The sequence below is a fragment of the Lissotriton vulgaris genome, chromosome 6 (genome assembly GCF_964263255.1).
Source record: "Lissotriton vulgaris chromosome 6, aLisVul1.2, whole genome shotgun sequence".
NCBI lineage: Eukaryota > Metazoa > Chordata > Amphibia > Caudata > Salamandridae > Lissotriton > Lissotriton vulgaris.
Window position 1 is genome coordinate 1,881,224,061 of NC_141694.1, and position 18,202 is coordinate 1,881,242,262.

Here is an 18,202-nt window from a genome sequence, read left to right on the forward strand (position 1 = left end):
AGCACTCCCTCACCCCTCCTTCCTCTTTCCCATCCACAGTCTACAATAACCTACCTGACCCAAGCACACTCACACAGCCTCATGCACACAAACTTACAGACAAAATCAGCACACAATAATCCAAAACAAATTAAAAACATACACGCATGCACACTCAGGGGACTTACATCACTCACACAGGGGTGAGGGCCACAAAAATCACACAACTATCCACAACCACTCCACATTCCTTAGCTACCTCTCCCCCCATAACCCCTTCCCTTGACTCTCCTGCAATCCCCGCTTCCCAGCGGGTCTTTCTCTGTGACCTTGGCCTCTTCCTCACTGATCCATCAGACCACACTAGCAAGGGGAAGAGGAAAACCCCGGCACAAAGAAAAGATCTACACACCTCCCCTAAGAGTAAGAATACAAAGCCCCCCACACGCACATTCTCCAGATCATAGAAATCCAAAACCCCACCACCATCCCACACTTCCCCACCAAAATCTACTTCCTCACGGTCCAAGACCCCCCTCCCAAAGATCACACCACAGACCCAATCCCAGTTTCACATACACACAGTTGCATCATCTCAAGAAGGTCAGGTCCTCCCCCACCACACACACTTCCCCTGTAACAGCACCCCCCTTCATTCTATTCCTGACACTGCAGTGGAGCCACCAACCCTCAATCTGACCAGTCCACTCAATCTGACCAGTAAACAGCAGCGGGGCTCCCACCCCCTCAATCTGCCCAGTCTACTGTAGTGGAGCCTGACATACCACTAAATCCCATCCCTCCCAAAACCCAAACCAATACCCCAAAGTCCTGTCTCTGTGGTGCCTGGCATGCCCCCAAAGATGCACCTGCAAGGGGAGATGTCCCCTTGTGTTTGCAGTGCAGGCAAGTGAGGGAGGATTAATATGCATGACCCCCTCAAAGACTCTTTAAAATGGACTGGCCATTGGCCTTATTGTTCTTATTTATTTTTTACATTTCTTCACACATACTGAATAAAGCAGTTTTTGTTATTTGTACATTTGCTTTTTGTGTAACAAACATTGGTAATGAGTCAACTGTCATTGATGTGAAAATCTTGTTGTGGGAATACAATGAAATAGTGATGTGATGGACTGCATGTGTTCCATGGCATATGTCTCCAGTTAGAGTGTGTGTCTGAGTCTTCATTGTCTACATTTGCAGGTTGTCATGATCCATAGCATAGGACCCGTACCCTCCAGATATGCCCCCGCCACCCAACTACCGTAGACATGCAAGATCCCCCCATTTGAAATCACCAGAGATTCGGGTGGGGTTAAAAAGGCCATGTTTACTCACACATTGTATAAACATGACAAGCAATAACATGCATATCAAAACCACAAGTTATAACATAACTACATTTTGAGCATATCAGGTCCGTGAGCATATCAGCTCCATGAGCATATCAGCTCCATCACCTTCCCAACCCTAAGGGAGGAACACCATCTGGTTCGCATCTCGCAACTGGGTATCCTACACCAAGTGCCGTGCACCTGCCCCTTAGAGTGGTGGGTCCCGCCCTTCTATCCTTGTCTGCCATTACCGGGGCCCACCTCTCGACCACCAGGCTGCCCAGGGTCGCCCGGGAGGCTCGAAATCTGTCACCCTTGCCTCCCCAGCCGGTGGTCACTTCCTCCTTGTTTAGCCACTATTTACTGATCGCAGGTCTCTTCTTCGCCACAAGGGTGGCCAAGGCCCAAAGGTCTGACACCCTCCCCACCTGCGTTCAGAATAAATGACCAGAGTTCTTGGATAAACGTATCAGTGCCATAGTCCGACAAATGCACCCCATCCTGGTGGTACATTGCTTCTCCGGAAATCATCCGGTGCTGGAGGTAGCGCAAGGGGCCCTTCACTGAGCACAACCTTGCTAGTACGCCGTTCAATCGCCTCACCGAGACGTTCAAAGATCTAGGACGCACTCCTGGGCCCCATGCCCTGCGCGATAACATGCCAGACCAGACTAGTTTTGTTGAAGGGAACATATGTCCCAGCCAGGGAAACTCTGCTAGTAGGGCTTCCTTGACAGCCAAGCGCCCCCTGTCGACCATGTCGTTGCCTCCCAAATGCAGGATAATCCAATCCGGCGATTTATGCTCTCGTGCCCTGAGCTCCTCGACGATCCGCCTCAAGTGTCGGATCCGCATCCCTCCAACGCCATGCCATACGAATTCGGTCTCGCCCAATGTGGCCGGTTTCACCACCTCTCTTCGCTGCACGCGCACCGCCGTGCGACGCACGAACGAGTGCCCGATTACCCATACCACAGAAGCGGGCATACTAATAAAAAGAGAGAGATGGAACCGTTAGACACTGCACACATATGCATTACAATAATTCAGGCCTTACATATCGTTTGTAGCAATCAGAGGTCCAACGACCTACACCTTTCACCATGATGGGAGGCAGACCCGCCCCTGCCGCTAAAGTTGCGGCGCCAATCCTAAAGGAATGAGAAGAGTAGCCCGCTGCTCCCAGTCCCAGGTTCCCCAGGGCAAACCCAAAGACTGCCTTAAATTTGTATTGAGACAGGCAATCCCCGTTTTCGTGGACGAAAAGAGCCGACCCCCCCCCCTGCTGGGCGTCGGGCTAGGTACGCCTGCATACGGGATACGGGGCAGGCAGCTATCCCTGGGGCAGGCCGCAACTGGATGTTGGCCCCCTTTCCTGTTTGGTCTGTTTTGGACCGTCTCAACCGCACTACTAGGCCCCCCGGGGAAATGGAGATATCCTTGAGCTGAAGCCCCCCCCCCCCGTGGTCTACTCTGGAAGCCCCCACTATCTCACCTAAGCGGAAGGCCCCGTAAAAGGCCAGGCAGAAAGCTGCCCCCAGCATCATTCCTTCGAATGGTGACTGGCAAATAACAGGCAGTACCCCCAAAATATCAATCAGGGTCGGGAGATCCAAAGGCCTACGACAGTCCCGCCGTGTCCCGTCTAGTCGGGCCCATCCCGCTAAGGCCTTCCTGATCAAGAATGAAGCCCCAGGATTCCGTTCCCCCGCCAGTTTAGCAAAGAAGCCTATCGCCGACAGGGAAGCCCTAGCATAGGACACTGTTTTGCCCTGATCCCGCAGAGCCTGTAAAAAGGCGTACATCGTTTCAGTTGAGAAGACCCTCTCCCCACCCGATTTTTCAACAAATGCTTTGTAAATATTAAACTGCGACTGATATGCGCGTTTGGTGCGATCACTCAGAGCGGCACCTACCAGCCCCGCTAAAGCAGGGCTCCAATTTTCCACAGTGACGTAGTGAACGTCGTCATGCGCTCTTCCGCCTGCTGGTGGAACCTCCGGAAGTCCTGCAACTTGGAACGAGACAAAGCGTCAGCAGCATGGTTATCAACACCAGGTATATGCACAGCTTTAAAAGTCAAATTCAGTTTCAAGCATGCCAACACCAACAACTTCAGCAACCTCAGCACGTGTGGGCAAGTCGCCCTTGCCGATTGATAACCTGAACCACTGCCATGTTATCCGACCAGAAGGTCACAACCCTGTCCCTGAAGCGCTCTGCCCACACCGTAACCGCAACCCAGATGGGAAAGAGCTCTAAAAAGGCTAAATTCTTAGTCAAGCCTGCTACGTGCCACTCCGCTGGCCAGACCGCCCCACACCAGGAGGGGCCCAAGATCGCCCCAAAACCAACACTACCAGCTGAATCGGTGTACAATCCTAGCTCCTTACTGGACACCGGCGGCGCGGGCCACACTACCCGCCCGTTGAAATCTGCCAGGAAATCCTGCCACACCTTGAGGTCCTCCTTCACCCCTGCTTTTAACCTCACCCGGTGATGCTTCTGGGTAAGACCCACCATCGCTCTGGCTATAGACCTCGAGAAAGGGTGTCCCATGGGAATGATCCGCAAAGCAAAGTTTAGCTGCCCCACAAGCACTTGTAACTGGTGCAACATCACCTTAGGACACGCCAATGCTACCTCAATGGCTAGGGAAAAGGCCTTTACTTTATCCATTGGCAATCAACATTCCCCCGCTACTGTGTCAATTTCAATGCCCAGGAAGGACATGCATGTGTCAGGGCCGACTGTCTTGCTCGGTGCCAGCGGCACCCCAAATTCCTTTAACATCGCCACCAGCTGGCGTAGGGCCAATGCGCAGGCATCCGACGATGCGGGACCCATTACCATGAAATCATCTAAGTAATGCACCACATCCGTACATCCTGACTTTTGGAAAACACCCATTGCAGCATGGAGCTAAAGGTCTCAAAGTATTTGCAGGAGACCGCACAACCCATAGGCATACATCTGTCATAGTAAAATTGCTGCTGGACCTGAAAGCCTAACAAATGGTAATCTTCAGGGTGTACCGGTAACAAGCGGAATGCTGACTCAATGCCGGTTTTTGCCAGTAACGCCCCTCGGCCTAGCTCCCTCACTTTCTGAACAGTGGCAGCAAAGGATGAGTAGGTCACTGAGCAAACTGCCGGGTCGATGGTATCGTTTACCGATGCACCTTTCTGTGCGGATAAGTTATGGATCATTCTGAACTGTCCCGGCTCCTTTTTGGGCACCACTCCCAAAGGGGAGCAGACAAAGTTCTCCCAGGGAGGAGCCGGGAACGGGCCTGCTACTCGGCCTAAGGCCCGCTCTTTCTCTAACTTTGTGGCCACCACTGAGGGATGGGTTCTTGCTGAAACTTGGTTCCTACACTGAGTAATAGGAGGGACATGCGATGCTGGTATACGAAAACCGCTGGAAAAACCCTCAAACAACATCCTGGCAGCTGCCCTATCCGGATACCTGCCCAACCAAAAGATCAATTTCTCAATGTCAACAGGAGTAGGCAGATTAGACTTGGGGAGGCTTGATATCCTTAGGGGTGTTGCCCCCCCGTTCTTTGGATTTCTTATTGCACTGTGACTCAGGATGGGACTGGTGACTGCAGTAGGCGCATGCGTGCTTGAACTTGCACTGCCCAGGGGGCCACGTGCACCCTTTACCATTGAACGCCCAGCATGTACCTTTCTTCTCGCCCGGCCCTCCCTGGGAAGTCCGAAAGGGCTGCCTAGCCGGGTGCTCCCTATTGCTTACGCTCTCTAACCAAGCATTGACTTCGACCTGATCCCAACAAATGGAGGGGTTTTCTTCCTTCGCCCAGCGAAACTCCCTATCGTATGTCAGCCAGGCAGAACCGCCCTGAGTGGCATGCGCCTTTACAATCTTATTAGTATAAAAAACCAGCGGAATCGCCAACTCTGGCCTTTTCTCCAACAACACCGTAACATAGACGTGAAAGCCAAACAACCAATTGGTTATCGTCTCCTCTATCCTGGGTCTCCGATCCCGGAAGGAATGATCCTTCCCATCCCTGTCCTTGTAATCCTCTTCTCGCCTCTTCGGCCTGATAAGGGAGAATATATCTACATAGGCATCTCTCCAAATCTTCTCTCGCATTTCCGTACTAACATGCGTAGCTAACATCCCTGACTGGGACAACACGTTCCCCTGACTAGTTCCCACCTCGCTGCTCCTTGGCGTAGTGTCAACAGGCTTACCTCCTGTAGGTGGCACCGCTATCACTGTAGCGGGGGTCTGTGCTCCAATCGCTACGCTGGGCGATGCGCTGCGCGACTCGACTAAAAGCGCCAACTGCCTCTGAATATCCTGCAATGCGCCCTGTTCTGTGACCTGCGGGGGCACCCACGGTGCTGCCGCCCCAGCACCCTCTCTCTCTAATATCCTTTCCGGAACTGATAACTGGCCCACTAGAGTGGAAACTGATGCCAGCAAGCTATCGAACAGATCGCCAGCGGCTGCCACTGCGGCCACCGGTTGCGGTGGGAGTGGTGCCGGAGGGACCGTGACTAATGCTACCACGCCTCCCGGAGCCAATGCCCTCAGTGCCTCCCTAATCTCAGACAAAACTGACCCCACTGGGTCTACTGGTGTGACCACTCCTGGTTCAGGATCAGAAGGAAGAACCTGCTCTGCATCTAAAGGAGGAGTGGGGACGGGACCTACTGATCCCTCGTCCTGTTTCCCCCCGGCAGGGCTAGGCCTACTCTTCGCCCCTTTCCTTTTTGGCTGCACCTTGGCCTTCTTCTTCAATGGCGGGCAAGCAGCCTTCGGTCGCATCCCCCTGCGTGGCCGTTCTACTGCTTCGGGCTTCTCCCCCCGGAAAGAATCACTCTCGTCCCCGCTATCGGGGGTCTCCTTGCTCAACTTTTTTAGCAGCAATTTCATAATCTGCGCTAATTCAGGTTCAGAGTCCTTACGCTTTTGTCCACCCTTTTTTGGCGCCATGCTAACTATCGCACGCTTCGCACTGCCTCGCTATAGCACCTAACGCGCCCTGAGTTCCCTGTTCCCACACCCCTAAGCACCGTTCACGCCGCCCGGCAGGAGCCCGCACCACGAAGACCCTCGCACACACCCGTAAGCCCCGTAAGGCAGCGACACTCCAAGCCCTTCCCTGCACCCACCATGACTCACGGCTGCCCAAAAGGCCCCCGAGGCACTCGACCCCTTACCTGGCCACACGAACAATGCTCAGTCCTTCTGCTTCTAGAATTTCGGAAAGCCGGCCTGGATCACGAGAATGGCCAGGAGCCGGCGTGAGCAGTCAGGTATCCAGGAGTGATAGCGGGAACAGAGACCACAGAGAGTTGACCCTAAATAGGCCCAGAGTCTCCACCCCCTGACCCTCGGGTCACGCGATATCGCCAGAGCGGAAATGGGTCAGCCGGACGCCGATTGGGCCGTCCGCCCGACCAACCACTGGAGGCCAAGAGCGGGCGGGGTCCGGAGAGGCCGGGTCCTAAGTGCGCGCGTCGTGATTCTCCACGCTTGTCATTTTAGACCATCACCGTGACATGTTTTTAACAACCTACCATCTTTTACTTACACTTTTGCACATAGGTCGTGCTGACATTTGTACACATTGTACAAGTCTTTCAAAGTGCAACCGTCTAGGATGGACATTCAGAATAGTGCTGTAATGAGCAACAAGTCATCTGTCTCATCATTACAACTGGGTACACATGAAGTTTGAATGAGTGCATATGGCATTGGATTCACCCATGTACACAGGCTGATGGAAAAAAGTATTCTGTACATTGAAATTGTTGGAGCCATGTCTGAGTCTCATTATGCAATGGTAGACTCCTGACAAGAACAAGCTTGCCACTGCTGACCTTCCTCTGTAGGGAAATCACCCCATGGCGGTGTGTTAATCTGTGCCATATCCTGACCCCATGGTGTGTCTGAGATGAGCAGGAATCTCTGTCTCCAAACCACCTTTCCTACCAGGACTATAGTCCCTGCAGATGTTCCTGTGTGAGAAGCTTTCTTTGGGCTGACTAGTCCAGTGCTTTCATTACATACTTGACTTTGAGTGGACAAGGTGTGGGTGCACCAGTCAAGTGGAGTCATTATAATGAATTCCTGGTTGTGTTGAGACAAGAGCATGCACTGTGAAAAAAATCACATGTGACACATCATAAATTTACCAAGTTTCTTTTGTGTTAGCATCATCAGCATGTTTAGAATCTGTCACCTTGTTTTGCAAGTGTGGCACTTGTATATGTCAATGACTGCTCACAATCAGCACATTCTATCCTGCCCTGTAACCTGATCACACTGTGTCTTATTTGTGGGTCTCCTTGACGGATTACAGGATTCTGACACAGTGTTAAAGTCCCAAATATGACCAATGGATATTCCATGATTCACATGTACTCAATCCTAAATGGATGTACACATTTATCATGTGATATTTCTAGCTATGTGTATTGTGTTTGTGAGACACAGATCTCACCACCACCACTGGCATTGTTAACAGTGCAGGAATATTAGTTTACACATTTGCCTGTGCATTGGAGCCTACTAACAGAGATTTATACCCTCTATCTGGTGAGCAAGTCTTCTGCAGTACACACTCAGCATTGGCAATTTGACATTAGCGATAAGCTTCCCATAATGCAGGAATTGTAGCAAGATACATAGTTGCTGTGATAGACATGCAAACAAGTTGATAGTGTAGTTGGTCTTATCTTGATTTGTGTGCAACGCACAAATGCCACACACGGTGACTTTCTCATACATTGGTACATGCTTTTCTACTCAGCAAGTAGGAATACGGTCTCCACATGTAGCATTGACAGCTGTGAGACTATTACTTCATGTTGTTGTAGTGCAAGGTTTATGATTATATTTTGTGTGTCTTTGGACCAGTGTGGTGTCGTGGGAGGTCTCCTTTGTGCTTCATAGTATACCAACTCATCACAATGTTATCCTTCTGTGAGTGTGTGTACTCCTCTTGCCCTGCAGGGTTTGAGTATATGTTGTGTTGGAGAGATGCTGTGAATGTGTGTCCCATACATATGTGTGTCTGGCTCCTCTTGTTCAACCATCACATGTGTGTGTCCTAGTATGTGGTATGCTGGGTGTACTTTCCTGATACCGAGATTGCCACATTGGTCATATACAACAGTGCATGGACTCATGTTTGTATTGTAATCACAATGATGTGTGGTCAATAATGGATTCCTCATCATACAGCCAGTGGTCCACACTGTCATGGATGCCTGTGCAATGTCACCCATCAAGGGAGGATTAGATGAGGCACAGTGCTGCTGATCAATGTTGGTGGTCTTTAGACTGGCCAAATGTGACTTGGCTCCTGGTAAGGCCCCTACGTACAATGTGGCCTCACATTATCGGCCATACCCTAGGAGTAATGTTTGGGTATGTGAGATGACAGTGGTTCTCTCAAGGCAGATGACACAGTGTGCAATAGTGAGGGTGATTAAAAGGATGGCCCCATTCTCATTTAGCATCACAGAGGCTCAGCAGACAGGATACTGTCACCACAGTGCTGTAGCCTTGATGGTACTGCGGTAGAGAGTCAGTATCTTGATTTATTTGTTGGTGTTCCACCAAGCTTATTCCACATGTGACTCCGGTACACCAGCTCATCTAACAATGCCTGATTGTCTACATTCACTATCTAAACTTTATATGGAATACTTCCTGATCTAACACAACACAGATATGTCTCAGTGCCGTTCAGCCCCACATCACGTGTGTTGGCCCAGGCTAGAAAGACTTCCACATTCACACTCATGTTGTGTTTGTTCTGCAGTATTTGGCTGGTTGGTTGTCTTTGTGCATCTTCACCAATGTATTTCAACTGTCTTTGAAGGGCATTGAGTGGATGTTTTGTTTTGTTTCTTCATCTACTGGCCCTGGGACTCCTACATCCTAATTCTGCACATTCCTTAGGTTTAGCATTTAATGTTGCTGCCGCAGTGTGGAACTGGATCTCATCAAAACTGTAGTTTCAGATTGAATCTTTTGTACTTGTGTCTGCTCGTGACAGAAATGTGTGTTTATGCATTTTGGATGGTCACATGTTATATTGTCCAATTGAACATTGCTGGCAGTGTTAGCCCCCTAAAGCACTGATTGTCAGCCCATGTCTGAGGGTATGTAACACACAACAATGTTTACCTCAACATTTCAGTTGTTGTTTGGCACACAACGACTTCTTTATCACTACATTGCTTGTGGGTTTTGGCCCCCAAAATACATACTTGCTTGGCCATGCTGGGGGTGTGAGACCTACGTTCACCTTTTTGTCACTACAGTGATTGTGGGGTTATACCCCAAAACCCCTATATGCTTGAAAATGCTCGGGCCTGAATCACACATACACCTTTTTGTCACTACAGTGATGGGTGGGTTATACCTCAAAACCCCTAGATGCTTGAAAATGCTGGGGGCTTGAATCCCACATTTACCTTTTTGTCACTACAGTGATGGTGGGGTTATACCCCAAAACTCCTATATGCTTGAAAATGCAGGAGGTTTTAACCCCACATTCACCTTTTGTCCCTACGGAGATAGGGGTTTTGTCAAGCATATCACTTTATGTGTCAATTTTGCAGGCAGTTTGCACACAAAACACATTTGTGGCATGACAACATTGGGGGAGTGTTAGGCATCCACCACCCTATGGGGTGGACAATGGTGGAAGTGATAGACATCCACCCCTCTATAGGAAGAAAATTGTTGTTAGGGTTAAACATCCACCCCGTATGGGCAGAACATTCTGTTAGAGTTAAATATCCAAACCCCTATAGGTAGAGAATGCTGGTAGTGTTAGCCATCCACACTCCTATAGGTAGAGGATGCTGGTAGTGTTTAACATCCACCTCCTATGTGGTAGAGAATGGGGGGAGCATTAACCATCCACCCCCCTATGGGGTGGACAATGGTGGGAGTGATAGACATCCACCCCACTATAGAGTGGACAATGGTGTGAGTGATAGGCATCCACCCTCCCGTAGGGTGGACAAGGCTAGGAGTTTTTGCATCCACCACCCCCTTGCCTCTACATTTCTGCAATAATTCCCACCACCCCAATATTAACTGTGGTTTGTCAAAAGCTATGTATTCTGTTGCCACTTGCGGGGTTGTGACGTTTTTGTGTGTGGTAGGTGTCTGACTTACACTTTGTGACAAATGCATTGGTTGTGGTTGTTGAATCGACCATAGGCGTACAGGATAGGGATGACATGCACGATCGGATACATGGCTGCTTCGTCCTGTACACAGTGATTGTGCTGTGGTGTGAATCGGAGATGAAATACGGCTCTTCCAGATGCTCTGAGGTGCTGGAGGTGGCGACCTGTTCAGCGCGTAGGAAGTGTACATTGTACTTTGCCGGCTATAAACTGCTTTGGAAATGCCTCACAATTACTCCATTTGGCTTTTACGGAGCCTGTTCGTATGGAAAATGGTCCTGGATTCGGAGCGTACAAGTTATTCGGGAATTGGAGACATTTGCGCATTGGTTGGTCAGTCAGAAGGTAACGCTACGGACGGCTCTCAGAGGGCCTTCCGAGGGAGATCGGAATCGGCCCCTAATAGTTTATTGACCTTTTTTAAAGACATATATGCAAAGGAGGCATTTGGAAACATTAAGTGGCTGATTATGAGTAAGGCCGTCCCAAGACCGCTGTACCGTCTATGGCGGTCAGACCACCACATCTTCAGTGGGATGACCACACAATTATTAGCATTGCGGTAAGACTGCCGAGAGACCACCACCACTGCCTGGATCTTGGGACCAGATGTACAAGAGTTTTCTACAGTCGCAAAGGGCTTTTAGGCCCATTTCGGACAGCAAAAAACCTGTAGGCCATGTACTAACCTATATTGTGAGTAGCGACTTGCAAAATAGGTTTAGCAGCTCTCTATTAGGAAGAGGCATTCCAAGGGCATCCCTTCCTAATAGCGACACCTATGTGGAATGTTTTGCAATCGCAGTCACAAAACACATGCAGTTTACTTCCCTTCCCAGAAGGGTGGTAAGGCACTTGCAAACGAGAAGGGGTCCCCAGGGGACCCCTTCCCATTTGGAAATGCTTGTGCAATTATTTTTTAGGGGCAGGCAGTAGTCCCAGGGACCACTGCCTGCACTTAAAAAATTAAACTGAAAAGTTTAATTTCTTTTTTTAATGCATCCCGTTTTCCTTCAAGGAAAATGGGCTGCATTTAAAAAAAAGAACTTCTTTATTTAAAAGTAGTCCCAGACATGGTGGCCTGCTGACTACAGCAGACCGCCTTTCTTTGGAAGGCCAGCCATTCTTAATGGAGTCACAAACTGCAACAACATCATTAAAATTCATGAGGCATGCAATTTGCGACCCCATTGGGAATCACAGTGTCTCAGACACTTTTGTACATAGCATTTGGTGACTCGCAAATTGCGACACGCAATTTGGCGTGATTTGCAAATCAAGAAATGCTATGGTCGTACATCTGGATCCTGTGTGGGTGGTGGTGGGGAAAGCGGCATGCCATGGAGGCAGTGTGGATGCCTGCACCACCATGCTGACCATATGACTGACCTTTCCACTGACATTTTCATGCTGGAGACCCTGCCATGTAAAGGTTGACAATGCAGCTACATTGCCTTCAGTCTCTCTCTGTGAGTAGAAGCATCCCGCCGCAAGACCACCACAGGACACCTCCAGCACTGGCATTAACCTCTAAATGCGGCTGTGAGGATGCTGCTAGCTTGGCGGCATTCTCACATCTGCTGAAGCTGCAGCCTAACGGTCCAACCACCAAGGGTATAATCTGGGACTAAATGCCATAACAGAAGATATATAAAAAGTCTACAAGAGAGAAAGTGCTCTGTGGAGTGAAAGATAAGATGGTGAATAAATTGCACTCTAAGAATGTCCTTCCCAGCCACCCCGACCATTTGTCCAGAAGAAACTGTGTGATCATTCTCTCTCAGATAGATGAGTAGCATGGAACATAATCATCGTTTGTCCTGTGGCTTGTTGTAGTGGAACTTATTGTGAGCCTCATTTAGAGTTCAGAGATCGAGTTATTGCATCTCAAACATGACAGATATCCCGTCCACCATATTAGAAGTGCCATTGGATATAGTGCACTTGTAACACAGCAGGCTCCATTAGTGACAGAGTAAGCCATCTTTCAAACTCTAAATCAGGTCTCAATTTTACAGTGATCTGTAGGTGGTCTCACTAGATCTAAGTCAATACAAAACAGGATCAAGTCATGGCCGGAGACACCATTAGGAGTTATAACTATCTTTGTTACCTGACTTAGCAGTAATGATGAGGTTAGTAAGAAATATATGCATGTGGAAGTCAGTTAGTCAGTCAAAATACTTTATTCAGTTCATTACAAAAACCAGAAAAGTATACATAGGTCCAAAAAAATGGAAGTATTATGCTCACATGAAGTGAATGTATATTATCTGGCTTTAAAATGTAATAATCTCCAAGGGTCACTGAGTATAAAATCTGCTTAAAGGTCCTGTAGCAACTATCTTTCAGTGAGATGTCTTTTGACTGGGTGATCTGATTTATCTTATCATAGGTGTAAGGTCCTAGTCTAATCTTACCTGGTGGTTTCGGATATGGGTCTTAGGAGGTTTCTTTTAATAATGTTTTTTATTAATTATTTTATTGAATGAGTTTTTAACATATTACATGTGGAATCCTGTTTATTATTAGATTCTATAATGCTCTTTTTATGTACTTTTTTAGATATATAAAAATATTCAGAATAATGTTATTTTGAGATTGAGAATGTGGGTATTGTAGCAGTATTCCAGTGTTGCCTCTGAATGTGTCCCTTTTTCAGGATCATGCCCATGCATCGAACCTCAGAAGAAAGATTGGTCTTATAGTGTGTCTTTTGTAAAGACATAGCATCCTTACAGGTCAGTCTGTGTTTTGTGTACTCGAACTGAGAGGCCGTTCTGCACAAGTATGTCCACTTCACCTTTGCCGAATGGTGTTGAAGTGACAATAAAAGGGCCCTTTATACTGGCATAGTATACTCTACCTACCCACCCAGTCTCTGCATAGCTTTTGGCTTTCCGGATCAGAGGGTTGAGTTTCTTGAATCACTGCAGTGTTTAGGCATAGTGTATGTAGGTAAGTTAGAATTGACTCATTTTTTAATAAAGTGTGTCAGCCCATTGACATTGAGGGATATTGTTGTAAGGTTATTCAGCATATGGGTTTTCTGATGAGACTGTATCTCAGTAATGATATGATTGTAATAGCTCTACAAGTAGAATGGAGCACCGAAAAATGTGTGCATCACAAAGGTGACCAGTCGTAGCTCATATGGGAGAGGGGGCAGTATGGAATGTCTAGGTTCTATCCTATATGTCTTACTCAACTGTATGATTGATAAGGGATTGCCCATAGGAGGAACAGTCTGACCTGTCATCTAGTGTCAATGAGGGCAGCTAATAAGAACAAACTGGATCAACATGATGCCTAAGGAGTCCCAATTGGCTGGGAAGATAGTCTGCAATTCAAGGCAATTCCCACCACCACTGAAAAACAGCACATGCAAAAAAATAATGAATTAAGCATTCATTCAGTTCATGCTGGTAGAGGGTGTGTGGAAGAATCATAGTACGTTAAGTTAGATTTTGGAACCACGACATTGTATGAAATATCATTTTGCAGTGTGCATTGCATGCATAGGTGCATGGATATAAAAGGAGGCCCCTCTCTCCCATACCACGTTACTGTGACATCACTGGCGCCTTATGATAAAATTGTCCTCCAATCCATAAGTATATCCCTCTGACTTATAAGTTATGTTTCACTTTAGAAATTACACATTGAACAACCATACAATGAAATAGCTAAACAATAAACCAATGAAATGCTGTAAGGTGGGAACGGCAGTCTGAAAGGTTGATAAGTGTTTTAATAAAACATTAAGAAAGTCTTACTGTCTGCTAGCAGTCCTTAGGAAGGTTTCATTGGTGACACTGATTTTTCCCTCTGTAGCTGTGGTTTCATTCAGTCCCTCCAGTTCATCCAGAGGCTCCCTTTTTAATCATTTTTCCGTCTGAAGTTGTGGCTGCAGAAGCAGACTCTTGGCTTTGTCCACATTTATGTCTTACAAAGAAGTTAGGTGTCCCTCTAGTTAACATAGAGCATTGTAGTATGTGGTTTTGTTTTTATGCATCATCAACATGACCACTGCTTCAAGAAATTTGTATCCAGTAACTAACTTCTTCAGGACAGGTCTCAATGTAGGAACCGCTTTCTGCAATGTATGGTATTGTAGAAAAAGTCTTGAGTTATTGTGATACGATTATCACAGTGAAAGTATGGCCCATGCTTCTCTGCCTCCAGTATGCTTTGATGAATTGTTCCATGTCTTAAGAATAATAATATTACTTGGCTAGGGCCTTAATTGTTGGTGGATCTTCTGGACAGTAGCTGATGCGCTCTTTGCAGTCCTGGGATGGGTCAAATTACAGTTCGGGGATTTCCACTATTACATGGATTATGAAGGTGATCATATTTTCTCCATCCATTTTCACCTGTATCCCTTGGAAGGGTAGCTTGTCAAGGTGGCTCTTGCCCTCCTGCTCTGTGATCTTCTGCTGCCCAATCTATTGACATATCTAAATTACTTTCCACTTGGGACAGTCTATCCCCTGTTGAATGGATTTGTGTGCAGAGGCTATATCCAAACTTATAGATAGTATCTCCATAGAAGAGTTGGCCGTATTGCCCTCCATTGGTTATATAGGATGGTATCTTAAGTCATGGTAGGTTTGCTTATTTCCCCTGAAACACCTTCAATGAACAATGATTATGTCACTGGCTTAGACATAGCATCACAGCAACGTGCATAGGGGTGCAATGTTAATCCGATTGGACATTTTCCAAAATCTCTGTGTGCTGTGGGGAGTAGAATACTTATGCCCTTCGTTGTAGATAGCCATTAGGGTATGTTCCAGGCGGCTCCTTGGGGGTCGTTCCACCTCGCATCTGACTTACTAAATGCATATAGCTTGTGGACTGCTAAAGTGACCATGACAGTTCTGCCTCCACTTTTAACTTCCAAAGTGTACCAGCTCAGGAACAGTACAACAATATCTTTGCTAAATCATTTGCAACTATTTCTTCTCTTCAATGAAAGGAGGAGCAGTGCTTGTGCTCCTATGTAAATTAGGAAGTGTCTCTATTAAATCTATGGGTCCTTTTCTCTTGTATCTTGTCGCACTCAGAGTAAATGACTGTAAGCTGGCATCTGTGAACAGAGCCTAAATGAATTAGTGATTATCTAGACTACAGCCATTCCTTTGGACCAGTGCATGTACTTTCAGTGAGGTGGGCCCGGGTGCCTGCTGGAGTGCTGTCCCCTCTCTCTAATCATCAGAAGGCACTCTAGGCCACTGCTCCATAGGAAGGTTCTTGGAAGCAATATGGCAGCTTCTGTAGTGCATCAAACCTATTTCTCCTGCAGGCCTTTAGGCCGCATCTGTCATGAAAAGTGTATTCCATGTGGATTCTGCACACCCAGATATATGGAGAGGTTAAAAAGGGGATATGTACTACAGTGGTAGCCGGCCCTCTCCTGGATCCTGCTGTGTACTTGTGTGTGGTGTCCAGCAGGACCAGTCAGGTGGATTTCACTCTGCAGGGCATATTCTCAAGGACTCATCACTGAGTTATCGGCACTTTATCGCAGCCAGTCACTATGAATATATCGCCCCATTCACAAACTGGTGCTAATAGCCCAATAGGGATGTGAATAAAAAGCACATACCTCTGGGCGTGGTTCTCTTCTCGAATGCCCAATGTCTCTGCCACCTTTCACCCGCCACGAGGCGGTCGCAGTGAGCGGTGTTGCCTGCGATCCTGTGCGCATGCTGCACCCTGGGCTGCTGGTCCCCAAACCGTCTTGCCCGCCCTGACTACCCAGACCTCACTGCTCACCTGCCAACTCCGGCGTGTGTCAAAGAGGGCTCACCACATGCCGGTGCAAGCTCCAAGCCGGAGGCCCGCAGCCTTGGCAACCTCCTCAGACCATCACGGCCTCCGCGACACAGTCCTGCAGTACTCCTTTCTTGTTGATGTACTCCACTGGCATTCAGAGCGAACAAGTAGGTCACACATTTGGAACTGAGTCTTGATTACACTATGGCAAAGTACATATTTAATGGAAGAGTTTATATCACTATATTCCCTTCGATGTGGTGCCACCAACACCATGCATAGCATTCCAACCACACGTGTTAGTGGGCCCTTGCAGACTTCTGCCTTCGGCCTATGCTGTGGTCCAGCAGGCCCCACACCAATCCATTAAAATCCATACCAGGCAGGATACAGGATTATCACAGGCTGCACACCCGCTCAGCTCTGATGCCTGTACCTCCGTCAAACACAAATCATCTCCACATGCCATTTCAACGTCTTGTGTTAGAGATCCAGGAGGAGCTGGCTGAACAGTGGTTGACCCACGCTAGCCGTTGCCTCCGGCCAAAACTGCAGTCAAGTAAGTCACACATTTGGAACTGAGTCTTGATTTCTTCATGGCAGAGTACATATCACAGTACACAAGGAGAGGAGTAAGAGGAAGACACGGTTCAGTCTGGGGGAAAAAAAGGATCCCTGTTACGGAGGTGATCAAACACAACCAACACCTGCACTGGTGCCACTACCTCTGTTCCTCAAAAGCTGATGACACATGGCTGTGGGCCACTGCTGAACACTGTTTTTGGCACACACTGCCATGGAGCAGGTCACTCAATTGGAACTGAGTCTTTATCTCCTCATGGAAGAGTTCATATCATTGTGCAAGCATCATCGCAGACTGCATCCCCTCCAGCACTGATGCCAATGACTCTGTGCCACAAAAGTCATGGACACTCTCTGGTTGAGCTTTGGTTGCATCTGAGGCTATGGCCTGGGGGTTGTCTACATCATCATGGAGTTGATACTGACATGGTGGAAAAAGATGTCTGTAGCATTCAACTCCTCCATGTGCCTGTTTGTGGTTGCTTCTGCACTCTGCATCATGCCCTGGAAGGACACCTTCCACTGTTCCCCGTTCCACTCTGCGACATTCTCCTTGGACATCAACGAGGACCCACTCAGCTCTCGTGGCCCTACCTCAGTGCATCACAAGTGACCGTCCCGTGGAGGTGTTCCTGTGCTGGCCGCAGTGCATCCAGGGTTACTAACTATGTGCAGCTCAAGTCATTGACCTTTGCTGTTTGTACTTTGAACTTCTGATTATCTGATCACTGTTGTAGTTGTTGCCAGCACCCACTAACCCATGAAGGGTGGCTTACACTACCCAACACCCATGCAAAACAGGCGTCACTGGACATGTGACCCTGGTAATAAAAGAAGTGCCAGATGCATCGGACGATGATGATGAAGATGAGGCAGGTGGACCCCACCCCACTGCAGCGGCAGCAGAATAGCCCGTAAGAACACCATCATTGACAATTTCTTCACATGAGAAGGTCACATTGTGACAATCCTTAGCAATCATGGGACAGTACAAAATAACCACAGGCACACCATGTGCAAATAAATGCATTCCTAGACACATTACCTCAGTGCATGTCACTCATCTGTACGAGCACATCACTCAGACTTGTGTGAGTGCAACATGTAGTGCTAACAATTTTATTCATTTGTTAATGGATGGTGGGTGTGTCACCTCTGGGCAGTGAGGCGATTTAGGGTGACACGTATTCGACCTGCCAGTTCTGTGTGTCACAGTTAGTGCGGAATCCCACTCTTTGGCATTTCACAAGTGCCCCAAATCATTCCATTTTGGCTGTCATTTGCGATCTACAAGTGATACAGGGCTCCTTTTGGGGTCAGATTTGTACC